The sequence below is a fragment of the Acipenser ruthenus genome, chromosome 12 (genome assembly GCF_902713425.1).
Source record: "Acipenser ruthenus chromosome 12, fAciRut3.2 maternal haplotype, whole genome shotgun sequence".
NCBI lineage: Eukaryota > Metazoa > Chordata > Actinopteri > Acipenseriformes > Acipenseridae > Acipenser > Acipenser ruthenus.
The window spans coordinates 37,641,262-37,665,299 of NC_081200.1; the positions used below are offsets into that span (position 1 = coordinate 37,641,262).

General features: G+C 37.1%; 1 long non-coding RNA gene across 1 annotated transcript in view; it reads right to left on the reverse strand.

Moving 5' to 3' along the window:
- Positions 1-16,508: 16,508 nt before the first annotated feature.
- LOC131740112 (uncharacterized) overlaps positions 16,509-24,038 on the reverse strand; it is a 38,599-nt gene continuing 31,069 nt past the window's right edge. Inside the window, exon 3 of the long non-coding RNA XR_009330762.1 lies at positions 16,509-16,903. This is a non-coding gene — a long non-coding RNA (uncharacterized LOC131740112). The remainder of the gene's footprint in view (positions 16,904-24,038) is intronic.

The window sequence follows — 24,038 nt, forward strand, 5'->3', positions numbered from 1 at the left end:
TGGCTGTATCAAAAGATGTACTCCATCGAGGTTGGAAGTCGCATTGTGGGCAGACATCCTCGCAAGGGGGTTAATAAATAAATAGGTTATAATGGGATTGTAGTACCATGACCAAGTTTTGTTCCCTGGCAGCATTATGGACGAGAAAGGGAAGGAACATAAAAAAAACATGTTCCTGGTATAGAACCTGCAATTGCCATCTGGTCTACCCAGGCGAGCAAAACCAGTATTCATTAGGCTATATAACGCAGCGTAACCCCAAAGGGATCGCTTTTAATTTACAACTGTATATAAAAGTAATCCTGTTCAAATGGGGGGGGGGGGGGGGGATTATTATTTTTTGGTTTTATATATTAAACACAACAAAGACACTACTTAGTACAGTACAGACCATTTACTTGATAGTGTAAAAGTGCAACTTTGCGCTAATCATGTTATATATATATATATATATATATATATATATATATATATATATGTATAATATATATAATGCATTATTCAAAGATCAAGACAATTGATCAAAACTTGTTGGCTGGTCAATTTACAGTGCCGAGACCCAGGAAAATCGATAGGTTTCCATTATCAGGTCCGGCTAGGTCACTGGTCTGTCAATAAGCTGTTATAGTTGCTGTACAAGGGTGAGACTGGCCAGTCGATCGCTGCTGACAAGAGGAAAACATGCTGACAGCCACACGGTACAAGTCAGAACATAGATTTGCACTTCAACTGGCTGTCCAAGGACTGGAGCAAGGCCATTTACAAGGTACAGGCCATGCTCAGTGGGAGGGATGCACGGTGCATCCAGCTTCAGACTTGCTTCATTGCTTGCACTGTGTAGACTTAGCTTTTGTCCTCACATCAATTATTTACTTCTGGACACACCAAAGAAAAACCAGGCGCTGAGATTTGAGGCCAAAGAGAATCTTCCACGTTATGTTCTTCACTCCAGTACATTATCTCATGCATTTTTAAACAATACTAGACCTATACCCCCACCTTCCCAAAATAATTTGACATCGCTCCGTCATTTCCGTGTTAAATTGTCACGGAGTAAATAAAGATCGCGATACTCTTATTGCACATTAGTAACATCGTATACTTTTAGGGTTTTATTTTTCCAGCTACTGCAATTACTGATTTTGGGTTGGAAGTATTTTTTTTTTTTAGAGATATACAGGCTATAATTAAAAACAAAGAAGAAGAAAAAAAACACGTTAGACTACTAGGCAGTATGCTTCTTGTGATTGTTATCACAACATTTTCTCAACACAATAAACCTGGAAACATTTTCCGAATGCTCGTTACCGGTGACAATTATGCAGAAGAATGTCAAAAGGCTAATGAATAATACGTCTACTTGCTTTTTTACTTGCCACCATTAAATCTACAATGTTATCAAGACTTAAAGCTCGGGGCCACTTTTGGCATGCTGTCAGAGGCATTCATTAATATACATTTCTCAGATAATATAAAATGCCAACTGCTTTTCAATTTCGTTCTCTCTCTCTTTTTTTTATTGTAATGCACCAATACTGATCACGAGGACTGTGGGGAATTCGGGTTAATATGTTGACAAGACTTAACGATGCAGGATCATGTTGCACAACACGCTTGACTGGTTCGGTTCAGTACAACTCTGACAGGTTCTAATCATGCGGTGCCCGTAAGGCAGAGGGGCAGCAGATACAGGTTTTAATTCATGAATTATAGACAAGTTTGCCAGCATTAAATTGAGCCATAATTAGGCCTCGAATTTTAATAATGGTCTTAGCTAATTGGGCAGACAAGTATGTTATATACAGGGAGTCAAAATTATGTAATTAGTATTTAGAAATGGCAACAAAAAATGCTTTTGATTATAAATTTGTTGCAATAACCTATACCTTTTACGAGTGTAAGTCTATAATAATAATAATAATAATAATAATAATAATAATAATAATAATAATAAGGTAATATAGGCCTATGCAATATAGCCGGGTTAGGATAGTTATCATTGGGCTTGTTATTCTTAAAATTTGTGTACTTAACAACCACGCAGCAGAGCAGATCAACTCAAGACTCATCCTGGAATACGATCATACAAAATGCTTGGAATAACAGACACACAGGGTAGGTTCTTAAGCATTAATCAAACTGGCCATCACAAGATACCCTTTTGATTGCTTTATTACAATTGATGACTTACTCGTTTAAGAAGAGTGAGTTGTCTTTTCCCACAAAAAACCGAGTGATGTTTAAAGCTGCTTTGTGTGCAGCTAAAAAAGGATACTAGAATAACAACCATTTCTTCTATATACGTCAATACGACGTATTTTTTTCTCTCCGTTTACAGTGATAACAAACTTGTATTATGAAGCAAGAAAGCGCGTCTGATGTCAATTCCAATAGCAAATTCCATTACTTATGTGTCATTTTAAATAATACAAATAATAATAATGTTGTGAAAAGTCCTGGTTAGACTGTGACATGCTCTAGACTGATGTGGCGCCTCTGGCGATGCCATTATTTCCTATTAATTACTCGCTAAAGAATGACTACAGAAAGCAAGGCAGGTGTGACAGATAGCTGGTCAGTAAACAGCTGCCCCTCATCCCTCTAGGCACAACCTGACCTCCTTTTTTTTACTTCAATAAACTGCAGTGTTGTCAAGCCACAATACGAAAATTTGATGTGGATACAAAAGGAAACGGTAAGCATGTGCCAAAATGAAATGTGTGAGATTAAGAACAGACAACAACAGCGCCAACACAATTTGTGTCAAATGTAACACAAACGGTTCTTCGTTAATTATTTAACACAGAATGTCTGTTTTTACTTAATCAAAGCAGATGCAAAGGAACCTTTTCTGAGACGAATAAAAAAAAGGTTAATACTAGATAAATACTAAGAGCATACTTCTACCTGCAACTGAGTGATAGGCTAATTGCTAGGGTTAGGCTATATGCCGTTTATGTTTGTTAATCCCTCATTATTTGAAGTGTATAAAACCATGGAATTCCTCATTTGACATCGCGCCACAATTAATAAAATGAAATACTCTTATCTCTGCTGAATGTAAGGTGCATCAAAATCAGGCGGGATAAAATATCACATTAAATATCACTATACTGGCTTTACTGTGCTACAGTAGAATGTTTTTTTTTACAAAACCATTGGCAAACGTTATTATTATTATTATTATTATTATTATTATTATTATTATTATTATTATTATTATTAATAGTATTAGTATTCGTAGTCGTAGTAGTAGTATTATACCAGGCATTTTACTATGTAATAATAGGTTAAAATAACCATGCATATCTATATTCAACTCGTATTTCCATAATGTAATAATATCATGGAATTATTTGCACGGTTGACTCCCAATCGTTTCTTTGTTGTCTTCCATTCTAAGCAGCTTTCACATGTTATCAAATAAATAAATAAATAAAATAAATTGATGCGCAATTCTTCAGAAATGTGGAGGAAATCGCATAGCTAACTAGCTGTACTGGCTTTGCCATAGTGGTACATGATTATTTGCATCCAATATACATTAACATCTTCTCAGGAATAGTGGCTACACATATTGTGTGTTTATTTTAAGTTAACCGCTTAATGTGGAGTCTGGTTCTCAGTCCTTGGAACTGCATGTCGAGTTGTCAGTGTATAGCCTCAATGCCGTGTCTGCTCTATATTTTTTGTAAAATCACGTTTACAGTTGCTCAACACCTATCTTAAAATGATTGCTGAACATAAACCCTATAAACGTATGATAACCACGCTGTAATAAATAGTGTGACAATCTACTTCTCAGCGCGTTTCTTGGGTGTTAATTGATCGTTTCAATCCAAGGACAATTTGGAATAAATTAAACCAATCAAAAGGACATCAAAGATATGTGTCAGTACTTGGCCGTTGTGCCGCTTCTTGTTTGTTTTCAAGTCATAGTACTGCGCAGCTCTTTATTATAATATTCATCACCAGGCGTGCATATCTGCTGTTGAACACCAGGGGGCACTCTGGTTTAGAGCGCGAGCAAGAAACACCTTCAATACAAGCGGTAGGTAGGCTACAGAGTCTTACATTGCAATCTCTGTTCAGTATCTATATGCAACCCGACAACGATTACTTTCTCGTATATATTTTAATAGCTGCATTTTTCATTTCTTTGCATAACTGCGTTGATGCAGATTTATTTAATATATACATTTCCCAATGTTTATTATTATTATTATTATTATTATTATTATTATTATTATTATTATTATTATTATTATTATTATTATTATTATCTTTAAATAACATTTTGTTATTTAAAGATAAATATGTATATTGGTCTGGCCCTAATGTGTAATAGATGTACATTATTTTATGACAAACAGATAACAGTCGGTCATTACAATGAGTGTATTGCACGGTGCTGATACTAAACAGAAGGGTTATGTCCTTTAATTTAACAATGAGAGCATATATATATTATATGCCTACACAACATACACACAAACCATTTCATTTAATTAGCATTTAAAAGGCAAGCAAAACGTCACTGTCAATACAACAGCATGTACTTCGGCAATCGTAAAAGTTTTGTTCTGATCAGCGCATTGAATGACAAAAGTTTAAGCAGCTCAGTCAGGCTCAACTTTTTAAACCCGCTTTTGGTGAAAAGTTGCAATTCTGTAAACTTCTAGGCTCTCATCGTTCCCTTAGTAATACGTGCAAATATGTGTTTGTAACTAATTATATTATATTGAATGTGCATATAGGCTAAGAATGTGAAGCATGTTTAATTGATACAGATGACAAAGCCTATAGCATTAGACCACAGCGTAGTTTACACTCACACACCCTTTATATCAAATCTATGATATGTATGTATACAGCTACTGTATATTTAACATATATGTAATGTAGGCCCTACATAGGCTACAAAAAAAAAAAAATACAAAAAACTATACGTTAAATATTGTTTTTTTTTCTTTCGGTTATAAGCAACAGTCTCCAAAACTTCATTTTTTTTTTAGACAATGGAGGGTGAGATGAGAAAATTATGACCCAGGATTAAATAAATACACACAAAATACTGATTATGAATGACTTGAAATAATGTGTTTATGCTAATGTTCTTCATATAAAACATAGCAATAAGTTTGCAGTTTTATAAATTATATGTTTTTTTTTAATGTTGTATGTTTAATTAGTATGTTTTCGTATAAAATATAGGGATTTAAATTTTATACCTGCTATTAATTACAAAATAATACTAATAATAAATAATAAAATAAAAAAAAATGCACGTTGTCAGAAATGTTACTTTCAATATGAACCTGTATCTGTATTCCAGTGCTCTATAAAGGAAATGATATGAACAACATGGACAAATTCAGAAATTATTCGACTAAGAATATGAAGCATGAAAATCATAACACCTTTAATTCATATCGTTGACATAAATACAGAGTGCAGTACGTTTTAATAACATTATAATTGGCTGTGGGTATACTGTAATTCAGCTATTCCAATGCAGGACACATGTGGCATAATATTTGAACTTCATGTGGAAATAGAAACACTAACTGTTTTTTAAAAATATATTATTATTATTATTATTATTATTATTATTATTATTATTATTATTATTATTATTGTTGTTGTTGTTGTTGTTGTTGTTGTTGTTGTTGTTGTTTTGAACTCGTTTCCTTTGTGTGTAACATAGTGTTATTTGCTGTCACTATAGTGTTGCTCATGCTTTCTTGACTCTAATTTATAATATGAATACAATGAGGCGCACAATCTTTGATGATTGAAACCCCCAGCCCCCACCCCCCCCGGAGGTCACACGCAGAACCTCAAGAGTCCGGAGTAAACGTCTGGTGTCTACGGCTAGGCCTCTCGGTAGCAGGCCTCTGGGATGTTCTGGTGAGAATATTTCCTATTAATTAAACTGATTTAAAATAATGCCCCTCTGGATTGCGCAGACTATTTTTGCACCTAGGTTACCATTGGGAAACGATCTCATAGTGCTCCTCTCTCACAACATCAGAGACACACCAACAAAAATAATAACTAAGATGACGACGTGAGTTTTTCAATTTCAAGAATGTAACCCTGAAACAGTATGGGTTGCTTTTTGTTTTTCAGTATTAAATACATTATCACTCCCCATCGATAAAAAAAATAAATAACTAATGTAAACTTATATACGAATATTTATTTATGTGAACAATACTTTATTTTTAATTTAGACTATCAAAGAGTATAATGACAAAGAGCCTGTACAACAGAAAATTGACTAAGATTGATACTGTAATTTTAAGGCGATTGTTTTAAACATTATGTATCTCTGTGTGTGTGTGTGTGTAAAGATGTACTGTCAGTGAAGCACCTGCGTTGTAACTACCTTGACGTATTTGCAGTTTTTCTAACACTGAAAAACTATGATAATAAACGTGAAACGTTTTTTTTTATATATATAGGTGTCTGATTTTTCTTGCTGAAACAATGTAAACGTGGAAAAACTCCACGATGTGTTTTTCTTTGCTTTTGCTTTTTGTTTTGTTGGTAAATTTAATTGCGACCCAACTGCATTGTAGTTGAAAAAAAAAAGTGTCAGGCGACAAATGAATATATAGAACAGATGACAAAACAGAAAATAAATAACTGACAGATTAAAAGGCAGTCAGTGTGCAGCTAACAGGCAAGCGTATGAGAACAAAGTCACACATACCTTTTGAGAATACAGTTTGTTTTATTGCAGATCTTCCAGGCTGTATATCCTGTCGATTTGATAGAAAAAAAAAAGAATAAGATAACATGCCCTGTTTAAGAGACAAAAATGCAGATTAGATCACATTTGTGACAACAGACTATGCTTGGAGTCCCATAGCTCTGCCAGAAGCTTGATAACATTATGAAACCCACATATATTAATGGTAATAATAATAAAAAATAAAAATAAACAACATACCACTGACCTGGAACAATAAGCATAGTGTTGACCTTATATGAAAAACTATTGGTTTATTTACATTGCGTTGACTTGTCGTGCTTTGTATATATTTGTATTGCACATTTTGTGGAAAAGTGCATGCATCTATATATCATTGTACCCACTGGAGTGCACAAATCCAAAGCAAATTAATACAATAGAATTGGCTATATGTTAAATACAGCTTAATCCACCTTTTGGTGTCTAAATGGGACAGTACTGAAAGCGCAGATGTTCTGAAAAAAGTACTTGCATAATGACGTAATATGATCTTTTAGATATCACAATAAATCCTACCTTTTTAATTGGGCAATAAACTGCAGAAATGAACATGCTGATGTTCTTAGATTTTAATTACGACCTCAACTTGTGTTTAATATATAGGCCTATATAAAAATTGAAAATAAACATTGTATCATTTGCATAAGCTGTAGGCAACTTTAGAAATACATGTATTTATTACTTTTATTAATTTCGAGCTGTTTGTAAACGTCACTGCTTGCAAAAACAACGTTTTGCACATAGGCCTATCGACTGCGACAGTTAATGACTGACGAGAAAAGTGTTGAAACCCAGATATAATATACGGTGACACCTCAAGATTTTTTTAAACTTAATGATTTCTTTTTACTGAGGTCCTGTCACGGCTTGGAAAGCTCTAAGCTGACAACGTGCGTGTAACATTCCCTGATCGTCCTGGGACTTGTCACCTGTTAGATATAATACTTACTACCTGTCACAAGGTCTTACAGCTTCTCTTCACGCACTCACCTTCTAATAATCACGCGCGAGATTCACGTAGAGACAACTTATTCGAGACTCTAATCGTAGGGTACTTTCATTTTTATTGATGAAAATTATAAAAAAAATACCTTTATAAAACTATAAATTGTGGGTATTTAGTGTTTTCTAGTGCTACATTTTAAACCACCTCCCATAATACATACACTAATCTCTCGCCATGTTTATAATTCTCAAACAGGTGCTTGGATGAAAAACGCCTCTGTTGTATTAGTCTAGTAGTCTCAATGACATATAACCTAGACAGGGTTTTTGCACAAACAAAACCTTAAGACATTCTTTGTCCTTACCCAGTTCTGTGCAAAGTAGAGTCTATTGACAATGCAAAGCAGAAAAAACAGAGATCACACTTCCCATCTGCCTCCTGGCGAGCGGTTGATTCGACAAATCTAAAACTTATTAAGACAGGACTACAAAAGGGCACCTTTTGCAGACTGGGCCATGCTCAATTAAAAAAAAAAAGTGTGATCCCATTTTCAAGGAAAGCTGTTATAAAATTGCTTGCTAAAGCAAATTAAATTATTGGTAATAAAAGAGGTATTGGTCAAGGTTTGGGTGACTTAATAGCTTTATGTCAGGCAACATAAAGAAGAAATGACCTGCCACTGCAGCCCCACATTGAGCGACTGGCCACTCTTGGGGTTCGGACAGAGAGTGGTTAATAGCCATGCCTTCCCTTTTGAATTAGTGTTGTATTCGGATCTGTTACACATTCTGGAGCTGATTTCTTGCTGCTACTGCCAGCCTGGGGTTGATATAATCACCAGCACAACAACAGATAATGGAGATGAAATAGACAAAGGATTAGCATGCCGTGAAAAGTACAAGAAGTTTCTTATTTAGCATTTAGATAACTGTCTATCCTTGGGAGCAAGCTTCAAAGTTGAACCGAGTTTAAACCAAGAGGATTAATTCTTTCTCCAGCATGCTTCATTGAATCTCTCATTACCAGACCTTGTCTGTACTGATGTAAGATTTGATTGAAGATTAGAGCATTTAGCAAATATTGCTTTTCTGCATGTATCAGGCCTTTTCAAGCGCAGAGCACAGTGCCCACTGGTCAATACCCCTACTTTTATCCAGTGTCTGCTTCATTTAAACTTAATCAACTCCATCAATGAACTGGAACAGGGAAGCGTCCCTGTGGTAGAATGTTGTTCTTTTGTTAGGTAATTCTTTGCTCTCTTTTCCAATATGTTGGCGTTAAATCTAAAATTACACTATGATGAACCATTTCAATCAATATGGTAATGAACATTGGTTTCGAATGTCTGTTTGCAGGGCTTAAGTAAGTGAGATGGCATAGCTGTCATTATAAAAACATATTTTCTCCTATGCCTCTTGCGATAGTAAACCTTTTTTTCCTGTAGCCACTTCTTTTCATTGACATTGAATATTGCTCATGGTGGAAAATGATGTATCCTTGCAGGAGAGGCCTATATGTCATTCTGGAAGCTGAAGCAGACAGATAGGTTGCATGCCTTTTTGCGATGAGTTATTTGCACTGTATCCTCTGCAAGCCAACAAGTTTCCCATAGTATTGTGCAGATCAATCAAGAAAGTGACAGAGCGGATGTGATGTTTTTATACTGTGCATATCTGGACCTCTTGTCCTTGTGTTGCACGGCTAAGGCTCCTGTACAGTACATCATTTTTATACTGCTACCAAAAGAGCAATTTCAGAAGTATTTGCAAGGAAAATGCATGTCCCCATCTGTTCCTAGCTCAATAAATATGCCACCTTCCGAGGCGCTCCAATGGTAATCATATCTTTAATGATCAACAGACTTGTGATATATAACTTTCCATAAAAAAAAGGAATTCAGATTTTCTTTTTGTGATTGGTTGTGTACACAGCTTTTCCATATGTTTCAACAGCAAAGCACAATGTCCTAGTGCTCATTTGTTTAGGTTGTAAAGACATCAGGCAAGGCAATGTATCATAACAATGACACTTTCGATTCCTTTTGTGTTAGCAGGAGAAAATAAACAAGTGAAGGAAGTTTGTAGAGGTTTAAAACATCTTTTACAAGTGCACTTTATTAAATAAAGGCTTTGATTTGTCTTTGGAACTGTTTCACTCACTCTGAATTAATAAGTCATGGTGCTCCATGAAAGGCCTTTTCATTGCACCCATATATATGTTTTTTTTATGTAGGCAGTGCCACTCTATAACTCTTGAAGTTAATCTGATTTTCAAAATGAAACCATTCTTTCCGAATGTTTGGTTTATATTATAAATATGAATTTTAATAATTTAAAATAACTTAAGGCTTTATAACTTGTTTTATACTAAGGATTACCCTTTTTATTACTCGAACACCTTGGGGTATTAAATTACCATATTTCTTATTTCGATTACATATATCAAAGGTTTTTTTTAATGTCAAGTATCAAGTACCAATTCCCAAAACATAGATATGCTACAATGGCAAACAATAGAATTGCTAACTTTAAAATGAATATATATATATATATATATATATATATATATATATATATATATATATATATATATATGCGTTTTATTTAACAGTATCATTCGTTTCTTAATATATAAAAAAAATCCAATGTGGCATTTGGCATGACTTGAAATTATTTTACCTTCGCTGTTGGATGGCGTTGAGCTAATACAGATTGTACCTGTAAGGTTTTGATACCTTTGAAAATATATAATCTGTTTTATTTAAGATACGTTAGTACAGTACAGTACCTCCAAAAAGCAACTCAGAGAGGTCACTATGTTATGCCCAATGTAAGAGACATCTTGGCTGTTCTTGCTCCTAATGCTGCCTCATTATTCCAGGTATTCAAGAAAGATTGCAAGGTGAGTGGGGTTTAGCTGATGCCTTCTGCCCAGAATCGCTTGCAATAGGACGAATGCCTAGCAGGGGGTGGGGATTACAGCCTGTGACGTAAGTGGTGGATGAGAACCTCTCTAGCACTAGAACACTCCAGCAAATACTATAGAAAAACAGTGCTATTAGCACTGTACAAAACAGCAAAGTAAATGATAAAATATCTATGTATATGTAACATAATATTAATGATGTATTTATATATTACGGTGTCAAATAATATATGTTCCCCTTGAATATTTGTTCTCCCAGGAACGAATATTCATTCCTCCTAGAAACCAATATTCATGAATTTTGGTTCCCTTTCCAAATATTTCTAGCCCCTGATTTTTTGTAACAAAGTAACCTTTCTTTGCATATAATTCTGTATGCATGCATTTTCAACTAAAACTAAGACCACTTTCCCTAACCCTAACACTAAACTTGTACCATCCAGTCCCCTCTGACAGGTCCAGTCTAACCTACAATAATACATGATAACAGCCTGCAAACATAGCTACCATTTACTAGCATTATTCATGATTAATTTACATAAAAATAGGATAAATAACAAACATGCATGTGAGGGGTGGGGGGAACGACAAATGTTCGCTGGTGAAAACAAACTTTCGTTACCCTGGGGGAACAAATATTCAAGGGAACCAATATTCGTTTACACCAGTACCATTAAGTTATTTGCTGTGCTGTAATTCAGTGCTCTTGAACAGCCTTATTCCCAGGATGTTCAGATGCGTACTGTGCTTTTCACTGCACCATTTCTCAGTAAACATTAAACACATCAAATTTTCAATTTTTTCTCATTATTGTCAGAGAAAATAACAGCACATATTCAAAAGTGTGATTTCTGGCGATAAAGATATGAGTAATGCGCCTTATCTAATCTAGTTGTCACAGTATGGGGTCCTACTCACAGCAGAATGAAACACTAAGAAAACCATTCAGTCTGTTTGGCTTGCTCAGTTGTATAGATGCATATACAGGATCTAGGACTAAACTCTGTTTTTTTTGTTGGTGTGATTTGGGGAAACAGACCAAGAGAAATAGTTTATATGACTGGATTAATTGAAAATGACTTTCTGTGGTGCTTATCAGAATCTGATATCAAAGAGAAGCACGCACACACATTTTGTAACACTGCTTTATTTTCCCAAGCATTGCCTGTTACAGATACGTGCATTGATAGATTAACTTATATTTGCCAGACCTTTAATGTTAAATGCAATAAACCTGCTTCTAATCTCTGACAAATATCTACAGTATAGTGGCAATATACTGGCATTTACAGGAGATGTACTTTGAGAAAGGGCTCATACTGTAGTAGTATTTGCTTGGTTGGCTGGTGCTTCCATACCTGTATCTCCTCATAACAGTGGCTTGTCAGTGCCGTACTGCCTGCGTGATAATGACCCTACACTCAATTGACAGTGTTGTGGTAAGTAGTTCTCATTTCCTGTCCAACCCCAGTAAGTTTTTTTTTTTTCAGTTTCTTTCAGGTTCGAGGTCAAAACGAAAGTGATATGGAAAACTACATTTAGTTACGCAGATGAGATGTAGAGCCCTCAGGACGAGTCTGATCAAGCGTTCTGTTCAGTGTGGCTCCTGAGGGGAGCAGATTTTTCTCTTGATATTTTTGCTCTGTTTGATTCTGTGATTTTCCCCTAAACGGACAATGGGAACTTCTCGGTACACAATCACCCAAGGTGATTTGTTATGATGGCAGGGATGGTCGCGCAGAGATTGGCTCCATGCTGTTCAGTGTCAGACACTCTAGTGTCCAACCCAGGGTCACAAGAGAACTGTTTCTAGATTACAGTGAAGAGTTAAACATTTGCAGGTTTCATTTTTCCATTTCCATAGGAGGGCAGCTTTGACCACATATTGTAACTGGGTATGGCTGTCCTGCTTACAAACACCACAAACACACACACACACACACTGTGCACTGAACAATGACCTTTTATTAGAGGCAATAATAGTAGTAATAATAATAATAATAGTAATAATAATAATAATAATAATAATAATAATAATAATAAAGGGTTTCATCATTTTATTTGGTATACTACAAAACAATATAAAGTAAATTCTAAATACAAAAAAGCATCACTTTCATCAAACATCAATTTAAAAATGATTTTAATATGTAAGTTGTTATTTTACTGTATGTTTTAGGGTTGACCACTACTAGAATTTCAAATCATACAAGACTTGTAATGTGTGTAATTAATCAATTATGCCTAATAATAATAATAATAATAATCTTGTATTTTAACTTATTATACAGGGTATTGTATTAAAATTATGTTTTTATTCAAGTAAAACTGCATGGTCCCCCAATAACATAGATGCTTGAGGTGGCTTAAGGATACATATATATGGTTTCATTTAAAATATTATTGCTACCCTTTCATAGCTTACTCTGCCCACATGGAGAAAACACTGGTCACTGCAGGAAAGGTATAGTAAACTGGTCCCAACAACAATACTGTGCAGACTGCAATGTTTCTGTCTAGCCAGTTGCCTCTTTACACCCAGCCAGCCAAAGCACTGGGTGTTGCTAAGATACTGACCCTTCAGCCTGGAGGTCTCTGTGGTGCCTGACCAGTAGAGATTGCTGTAGTTTAGCCAATGAGGTGAACCAACCCCAGCCGATTTCCCCTCCCTAGCTTGCAATTATTGTGCTCTCTTTGGCCCCCAGTCACAACCATGCTTTTATTACCCCATTTTAATATGCTATTCTTGCAGCACTGCCTCGCTTTTTGTAGCCCTATTAAGACTTAAAAATAAAAAAAAGCTTGATGAGCCTAGTGGTAGCACTGACTGTTCATTTCATGTCACTGGATTGGTGGATACCAGGGCTAGGTAATGAATCTTCTTTGTTGGCATCATGGGATTACCTGGCTCGTGCTTGATGGAGCAATTTGAGGAACTGGGAGAACTAGCAGACAGAGCCATGTGACTGGTATGTGTCACCTGGGTATGCCATCATCTGTTTTTTTTTCTTTTTCCACCAGGAACCCATTAAGTGGTGTATGGTGCAGAATAACTAAGTCAGCAAGATAAATACCTTACCTGATCCCAATCCTGAAGCTTTGACATTTTAAAAAAATCAATGATTACAACCTGCAACCTGTTTTAGAGGAGTGATCATCTTCAAGCCCCAGTCCAAATACTGGTAGTATTTAAAGAAATGCAGTACCATCGCTATGTGCTGATGTAAGTGCTTGAAATCTTGCTGTTTTGACTGGTATCATTTCTGCAATAGATAATGTTTCACGTCCCATTAGTAACAAGGTAATTACATAGTAACTACAAAGTATTCATTTTAACCCCAAACCTCACAAGAATTCATCATGAACAGACATGGCGATGGTAATATGAATAATTAATGTTTGTGTTATATGGATCCAATATGATAACTATATATTAATAATAATGGAATTAATCTGTAGTCGGTGCTGTCTTGCCAGGTTAAATAAAGTTTAACAAAAATAAGCTATGGATCAAATAACACAGTTAGTCATTTCTTACTGGGTAACCATTCATGTACACATGCAAACAAACACAACAGAAACCAAAATGGGCAGATTCCAAGGCTGATGCTGACCAAACAGGAGCTATGCCACCTCCTCAGATTCCAGGCCAGTGCGCTGTACTCGTTCGAGTGCTCGATGAATCTCAGAGAGAAGCTAGCTCCTCTTTTGTTATCCTGCCGAGGGTCCTCAGTGCTGTAAAGTAATGACCTGAGGGGGTACTTTGTGACAGTGAGGGTATAATAATGCCTCAAGTCACGGGTGAAGCAGACCCATGGGGTCAATTTTTAAATAAAATAAAGGGAAGAGTAATGCATTTATTTATTTATTTTTTACAGTACCGGTATAACAAACCACCAATGTTTTTTTTTTTATTTTTGAGAAATTTCAAGTATGTTTTGTTTCGAGTTCAAGTAGCACTTTAGAGGTCAAAGTGAACTATAAAAATAATTTCTATTCTTAAGTTGTTATTGTCTGTGCCTGTGTGGCAGCTGTGTGTGTTGGGGGAGGGTTGCCTTTCTGTAGCTAATACAATGATAATCTTCAAGCAGTCCCTGTTATGTGGTGGAGCCCTCATTATACTCACTCAGAAACGCCTGCTGGATACTTCTGTAAATGAAGGCTTCACACTTAACCATGAAGGAAGGCAGTTCCTTTAGGAATTTAATCATTCTTTAGGTTTGCAAGGTTTTTAAAATGTGTTACTGGTATAGATGTTTGGTAACGCTACAATATAGATACAAATAAGGGTTTTCACATGAAGAGGTGACACATTTATTAGAAATATGTAATTACAAAGTAGTAGAAAATATTGTACTTAACATGTAATTATGTCATTCCAAGCCAAGTGGACTCTACACTATAGGTCCCCCTTGTTAGGAACACAATTCTGCAGATAATTAGAACTACTATTTGGCATTGAATAACCCAATTACATACTAATTCCCTCCACCTCTTGTACTGTGATCTATTCATTTGTATGCATTTGATGGCAAAAACATTAATTCAATTACTAGTTCATTTGTGTTATTTTGCCATGCAAAGTTCCAAAAGGAATTCCTGACAGAATGCAGAAATTCATTGCAGACTTAAAAATAAATGCACTGTACCACATTAACAATACTCTGAGCTTGGCATGTGTATTTAAAAGGTATTCCTCACAGAATGCAGAAATTCATTGTAGACTTAAAAATAAATGCACTGTACCACATTAACAATACTCTGAGCTTGGCATGAGTATTTATACACGTCACATATGCCTTTTTTTCTCCCCAATTTGGAATGTCCAATTATTGTTTTTATCCCGGTTCACTGCTGCAACCCCCCGGTGACTTGGGAAATGGAGGCTGAAACACGCGTCCTCTGAAACAAGCGTCCTCTGAAACATGCGTTCTCCGAACATGTTCCTGCCAATCCGTCATTTTTTGCACTGTGGATCCACAGCAAAGCCACCAGACCTATAGTGCCAGAGGACAACACAGATCTGAATGGCTCCACTGCAGACCTTCAGGCACCTTATCAGCCACAGGGGTCGCTGGTACGCGGTGAACCATAGATTGCCCAGCTGACCTAAGCCCTCCCTACCCGGGCTGGGAACCCCCGGTCACGGTTGACAATGACATAGCCTGGACTCGAACCTGCGATCACCAGGCTATAGGGCGCATCCTGCACTCCATGCGGAGCGCCTTTACTGGATGCACCACTCTGGGCCCCCACATATGCCTTTTAAGCCAAAAGTCAGCTACAAAAAAAGGAAACACTGTCAAGATATTTGCTGTTTTGTCCTGTAGGGACTGAGTTAGTCAATCAGTCAGTTAGCGGTTTCATATTTACTCAAATCCCCGACCCCTGGGATCAATTCAGAGTCAATCTGCGTCAGGTTGGCTCAGTGCTGGCACAGATCTTTTTAGTTTGGCTCGATTCTGTATGCAGATGTGTTAGAAAGGCAAAATGTAACAATGTTCCAAGCTGCTGAGGGATCCATAAGTATAAAAGATATTTGCTTGGTGAAAGATGCACAGTTTATCGTTGTTATGGCAGGGGGATTAACTTGAAAAATAGATGTATTGTCAGGTGGGCTTGATATTAAGCGTGGAACAATTAAGAGGAGTTAATATGGTAATTGTCTGTCTTTATCTCTGGTACTGTTGATGAGGTTAAGGATAGGGCTGAGACTTGGGTTAACGTAATACGGTAATGATACAAAATTACTTTACAAGAACTTGTAATAATAATAATTGTTGGTAATTAGTGCATGATTATTAAAAAGCGTTATGATTTAGTCTTTTTTTTTATTTCTGTAATTATAATGTATGCACTGTAGGCCTTTTTCCCCTAATTCTACACATAAAGCTGAACAGAGATTGGTAGTGGGCCACAGCTGGCCATCCTGTCTTGTCTGTAGCCACGTCGTCATTCATCAACGGTTAAACAAGGCATTCACAGTCGGAAACGACGCAACAGGATTTAAGAGAGACAATAAACATTTATTGTTAGGGTCCAAAGGAATCATGAGCAGAAAACATAACAGCAATTTGAAAGCTCATATGCTTCAAATAAACACACCCCTCGGGACTCAACCCTCCCGGCTGTTAGTGCTTTACCTCCACAGCTGCTGGGCTGATTGGGCGACCTGGTCCAAGGTCAAAAGAGCTTCAAGTTTGCTGGAGAGGCGTGTGAACCACCGGCCAGCCCTATTGAAGGGAAGACCCCCCAAACTATAAAGGCATAGTCTGGGGAGGAGGAGGTAAATTAGAATGAAAGAATACATATATTGTGACCTGAAAAATAAAACCCATATAGGCAACATAACTATTGACCATTTGGTTGTTTTATACAAGTAATGCTTCAAAGTCTGTGTTTTCAGTTGGTGCTGCAGAGTACCGGCGGCCAGGACACAGGTTGGATCATTATCAGTGCAGATCATCACTGATGATTACTGGCACATGCGATGAGGTGTTATTTAGTTTTATTTAATGACTGCCCATATGGAATCGGCTGTATCTTTAATATATGCCAATAAATAAACATGACTGACTTTTTAAAGTAGGCGAGCAAGCACTTGTACAACCATATAAAGTGTGACATACAATATTAGATCATTTTATGTGTATGTGTATATGAAAGTAGACATAATCATATATTTGGCATCTGGATAGATAGTTTGCATGCATTTTTTTTCCCATATGGGTTAACAGATTGCGAATGTGAATACATTGTGCTTGTCATGTATAATATGATATATATGTATAACATATAACATCATTGGCAGCTTGGAATGCAATACATATGTAATAATTATTCGATTAGAAATAGTTTCCCTTTGCAAAATATATGTAAATCAAAATCAGATTTTCCACATTTATGTTAAAACAATACTAATATTAATAATAGCAATTCATCAGGGGTATAGGTGGTTGTTATGACATGCTAACAGCCACAATGGGGATACTTATTGCTGAAATGTAATGCTGCATAATACAAAACAACAAAAAAAAAACAGTATAATTTGCAGTTGATGAAAACACTGTGAGTAATTGATAATATTCAGGGCTTGGAACAGAGAGTTGACACTGTTAATATTTCCTATTTTTTATGCATATCAGTACATTCTTTGTGGAAAGAAAAGAACAAACAAACACAAAAAATAAATAACCCCCCCAGCATCTTGGTTTCCGTTGCAGGGATATTGAAGTGTATACTATTTTAATGTGACCTTTTGAGAGTTGTTTCAATAGGAGAATAAAGCAGCAGCGCATCAATCACAGCCATTATTATTACACTCTTATTGCTCTGTGTAGCTCAGGCACTGAGAGGAAAGGTTGTCTCGGAGCTGGGACTTCCTGATCTGCTGGAGCAGAAAGGTTTTATTAAGTGAAAGCAGTTAATGAAATTCTCAATCAAGCACAGGGAGATCATCAATAATGTTTAACTATTGCCATCAGTGGCAGTGCATTGTGGGTCGTCCAAGCGGAACGTTTTTTTTTTTTTTTTTTTTTAGAACAATAGTTTTATAGAGTGGTGGATCCTGCCTGTGCTCTGCCTGCCCTGTCTGGATTTCGATGGGTATTATCCTCTTCCTTTGGCAGCTTGTAAAACCAGGGGATTTGAGCCAGCTATTTAGGGTCAGATAGGGAATAAATAAGACTTCATGTCACCTCTAGTTCTTCTTCCTCTAGTCCATATGAGTAATTTTCTCTATCACTATAATTTTTTATCACTTTCCTAAGCTGCCTCATCCCTGGTCTCTCTTGTTTCATTACAACAAAAAATCCCAAAGAAATCACCAGGCAGGATCAATCAGACACAGGCAGCCAGGCCGTTTTCTTGTACTTTATTAAAGTGTAATCAAACATCGGTTAAGTGGAAAATAAATATCCAGATCTAATAAGCTGCTCAGTCAGATCGTGTAAATGCAAATTACAAGCTGGTTCCCATCTCCCGCCAGGGGACTGAACAAGCCACAGCAATTGCCTCATTCACTGTGATTGTAAATCAACTAAAATAATGGCTGGATAATGACCAGTTTGCGGTTTCAAGCAGATTGAATGATAACAAACGGCGTGTGTCTCACCAGCTTTTCATTTAGCATCTCATCATGGCAAGAGCAGGCTGACTAACAGCTTGGCTGCCTCATTATGTTGTTGTCTGCAGCGTGTAAATTCAAAAAGCAGGAAGAATATCACCCGACAAACTTGCTGATAGGAAAAACAGACAATTTAATCCCACCCATCAGTCCCCTAATGTGAACGAAGCGTCTCAGATCGGAGGTGCGAGTTTGCAGTAAATTGATGGCAATCCAATGTATTACGATGTAAAAAGAACATAAGGCATACACAGAATAACAGACATATAGATCGTGTGGTTTTCTTGTTTTTGGTGATGTTGATTTAGCTGCTAATTGGTGACAGAAACTGTCAAATAGGTGGCAGATAGCAATAGCAGTACCTTCTGTCATGATTAGGTGAGGAGATGTTTTTTTCATTTTTTTTTGTGGAAACTGTTAGGTAAAAAGGAAAGAGAGCAAACTGCTCTCTTTCTGATATTTACTGAAACGTATTAAAAGACAAAGCATGGAGAGCAAGAGACTATAATCTTGGTATTACGGGCGCCCTTTGTGTTTTCTCTCTTCCGTGAGACTGATCAGTGTGTTTGTTTGTAGAATTGTGTTTGTTTGCTTTCAGGATAGTCTAACACACCAGCACTCACCCTATTTAAACAGAGAAAGACAGATAAAGACTGACTGGAGGATCTCTCGGGGTGTCTCCAGAAACCCTGCCTTGACTTTCCCTTTCCTCAGGAGCATAAAATGAACAGTAATTAGGCTTTGATACTCTGGCAAATGAACAGTAATTAGAATCTGCTACCACCAGTCCTTAACTCCACTCCTCATAGAATATTCACACCATTATTGAACATTAAGGTTAGCTGCTTCCATGCGTACAAACAGCAAGGCTCGCCACAGCCCACAGATGGTCTCGGGGAAGTACAGGGAGACAATTCGTTGGAGCCTTTGGGCCCACAGAGGGGATTTTCTGGTTATTAGAACCCTGCCAGATCAGAGCCAATTATAAAGGAAACTGTCAGTCAAAGGAAAATTGCTACATGATTAGTGAAAAAAGGACAAAATCAGGTGAATGGTGTGAATCATTCAGGCAGCTTTGATTTGCTAATCAGGGGAAGGAAAGGAACAGGAGAAGTCCCCAGCTGTATCCCTGGTTTACTCTTTTCATTTTATCATGACCTTCTTAGCAGTTACTGATATAATCTCTGTGAAAATAAAAACCCGAAAGAAGCAGCTCTTCTAAGCATAGAGCCTCGGCTCCCAGCGAACCATTGGGGTGAGACAGTGTAAATGAGATGAGCAGACCCTGATAACAATGACTGGAACATGAATAATCAAAGCTAAGGTCTCTGTACCTACAAGGGCAAAAAATTCCTAATTATGTTAATAGTTTTAAACAGAAAAGCCTTTTTTTATGAAGAAGACACTGCTTACTCTGGAGAGCGCTATCTCAGAGAACGTCAGACATGGTCTTACATTTTTAACTATGATTCTGTCTCCCTAATTTACTGCTTTGTGGCCCAGGCTGACATTGAAGGGCGTGGTAGACCCTTTTGTCAGTGCTGTACTTTTTAGTCTAGTGAAGAGACAGGTAGCAACCGAGAGGTATATAATGAAGAACAGAGGATGGCTCTTCTGACAGCTCTGGCAGGTGATGCATTGGGCCCATGCTAATTCTGCACAGAGGCATTGATGGATCCCGAAATCTTGACCACACATCCCATTAGCCCCTGTCTGTGACAGGAGAATGAAGATATTAAAAACCAGAGGAAATGTGGTGAGGTAAAAAAAATCTGAGTGAAAGGTGGGGAGCAGTCAAAGATGTATGATAAAAACCTGAAGTCTTTCACAATATTTTTCCCTGCAAAGTTATTGATGACTTAACCTTATGTCTGTGGGTCACCGGTGATGGATACATTTACAGTTTAAAACAACAACACAATGGGATACAAAGAAAATGTGTGGTTTGCTATCCTACCCAAGTAAAATGGGTTAATGTCAGCATGTTACATTTTGGATGGGCTTGCATTCAAAATGCATGAGGCAGAGCTGGTGTCGTATTTAAATAATTATTAATAAATGCAAGAAAGCGAGAATGAAAAACCTGTATCTTACCAAGCAAAACAATAGGGGAAAAAAATATACACATTGGAAATGTTAATGAATCACGGGTTAGGATGTAACCAGTTTAAAGGGTCTACAATTACTCTGTTGATTTTCTCCCTGAGCTTCATTAGGTATGCTCCTCTGCACTTATTTAATTGTATGTGAAATTCATGTACGGTGTGTACTGTATAGTGTTTAGTACTCAGGATAATAGAAAGATCTCCCTATTGTAACAATGTATTACATTAAAAACTCAGAGTGCAGAGTGCCGGTACACAAAACCCTAAGTTACCAGGAATCCAGGTGTATGCTTACTATGAATCTTTTATCTTGTTGTGCGGATCAGGCTAAAATTTTTGACACGTTATTTCTAAAATATAAATGACCTACTCTTCGGACAAATAGGAAAACTAGTAGCAAGCAGCTACATAACAGTCACGGCTGTGTCTACGGTCCAGAGTTGACAAATAGCACTGCAGAAGGTAGGGAAACTGAGAGGTTACCCTGACAGACAAGAAGTACAATTATCACACTATGATGAAAGAGCTTCCATGAGTATGTATTGCACAGTTAATTACTGTCCTTTTTCTACAGGCTTCTAATGTGAAGAAAAACACGCAATGACAAGTGTGGAAAAGAGCAAGAACTGAATTACTGTCAGAAAAATAAACGGAGTAGCGCACTGCTGCACAGTGATTTACGGGGGCAATTAGTCACCACCCCACGGAGCTGCTGAGGACAGCACTGCTGCTCCAAGTGACAGAAAAAGAGGGAGAGGAGGCTGTGCTTCCCTTTCTTCACCTGACTTCAAAAAAAAAAGTAAGCAGGACTTTGAGTACATAACAAGTACCACCTCTTCATTTAGTTTATATGACCTTCGAATCAGGGGCGAGAGTAGCAGCAGCAGGCTGGCGCGCACGGCACTCTGGCGGATGCTGATCAAACGGTTCTTAGCCCCCTAGTACCCGCTTCCTTCACAGCTGCTATCGGCCCTATCATTATATCAATCACTTAGCCCAGGCCTCTCTCTCTCGGAGATGGGGTGTTTTCTTTTTTTAGGAGAACTGACAGCTATTTTTTTTTCTGTCTGTCACAGTCGTCTGTGTTCCTTTCACAGTGCGTCCTGTTCTGGATTCATTAAATCCAATTCGACTGCACCTTCTCTTAGGAGGTGACGTGCGCCTCAAAACATTGCGACAACTATTATTAGGATACCCTTAGAAATCCTCCACAATTTGAATGTGTAAGCCTTTCTATTTAAATCACCGTTTTTTGAACAAACTAATTGGCTTACCTTGCTTAATGAAATATTGAAATGTTAGTCTAACGTCACTAGGTTTTTAAATTCAGAAACTTAGTGTCGCCATATTTTAGACTTGCGGTGTGACTTACAATAAATTGCTATTCTTCAGGGCCTATGTGATGGGAGCGCTGACGTCTGAAATGCATGTAAAGGCGACAGTAACTGAGAATCTAGCGCCACAAACTATGAGCGGACACAAAAGTCATCCAAATGCAGTTTTGAGTTTCTGTCACAAATTGTCATTTACAATCATATCCAGTCATCTTTATATCCAGCCATCTATATATATATATATATATATATATATATATATATATATATATATATATATATATATATATATATTTCATTGTATTAAATTCTGCTTATTATGCAGATTGCATTCAGTGGCTTAAGCAAACAGCAATAATAACTGTCATGCATACATACCTGCACGCGCACACACACACTTTTACACCTTTGTAAGTAAGCTGGATGTCCCATAGGACTGGCAATGTGTTATGAAGCTTTTCTTCTGTAGGTCGCCAGTTGGAATCCACTCATGGTCTTATCGATGGTCGTTGGGGGCGTATGTGAAATGAATGCTGTTGATCTCCACCCCTAGCATTGAATCGACCTCGTCACAATAAAACTTTGTCATAATTTGCATTAAGGGTGACCTTTGAGTGCAATCGCTGAAGAAGTGGGTGAGCATGGTGACTGAACTACTGTTTGAAACCACTGGTTTGAATCGTGGCTCTGACGATTTGCCGATCTTGCCTGGGCTGGGGGGCCCGACAGGGAGTGCTGTGTTGACCTGTCAATAACATTTTCTGTACAGGCCGTTAACTTGTCTTGCTATATGAAGGTGCGCAGTAAGACTGAAGACAGAAGGAAGTGGGTGGAACAGCATTTAAACGTTAAAAAAAATTCTCAGATAAAAAAAAAAGATTACAAATGTCACACGGCATCAAAAGTTGGTGTGTAATGTTTTAAATTTTGTAGGAGAATATTGTCACTCGTGCCTTACCCTTCTTACTATGTGTGAATGGTTCAAGGAATGGCTGCGTTGGTAAAGCGGATTCACCAAGCCGTTGGTAAATTCACAGTTGCTCAACGAACTGTTGTTAAACTCACCAATGAAGCAGCGGATTCACCGGGGTTGAGAGTCGGTGAACTACAGCAAAACCAAAATGACCGCTCCCACTGTGGAAGTTTGTCTGTACGGAGGTACTGTTATCAGTGTAATTGTAGATTCAGAGACGCCAAATCATTTGAAAATGGGTATGGAGTTGTGTATTTTTAATAAATATATAATAGCGCTAATAAACAGATTGATAAATAATATCACATTTGCCAACTTATCCAGAGTAGCCGACTGATCTGGTGACCTACAAGAATTTGATATGAGAGAGAAAGCAGATTTTTTTTCGTGTATGTTATTTGTCCTTTTATACTTCAAACAAATATGTTACAAAGTTGTCGAACTGTATTTGAAAGTGCATCCATTAATATATTCATATTTATAAATATTTATAGTTACAGGCTAGCTGCTTTCTACATTTTAATTTTTATGTAATGCCGCAGCAGCAAACTTTCTATTATTATTATCAACTATGTTGACTCACCAAACTTGTTAAGTTCCCTGTACCAATGAGCACCAAGCGGTGATTGGGGTGGTATGCAGCCGTATGCATACCGGTAAAAAAAGGCGGTATGCCGTACCGGCAAAAAAAAAAAAATAGGGCGTCTTACTAGTGATGCAAAACGCGGATCTTAGTTGACAACTTGAGTTATCATGGGTTGATTGACAGAAATTCCCTCCACTCAGTTACAAATATTCTAAGACTGACATTCGCTCTAGCCTATCAGAGGCTTTGTTGAGTTGTTCTGTTCTTGTTTGAACTGGTGCAAG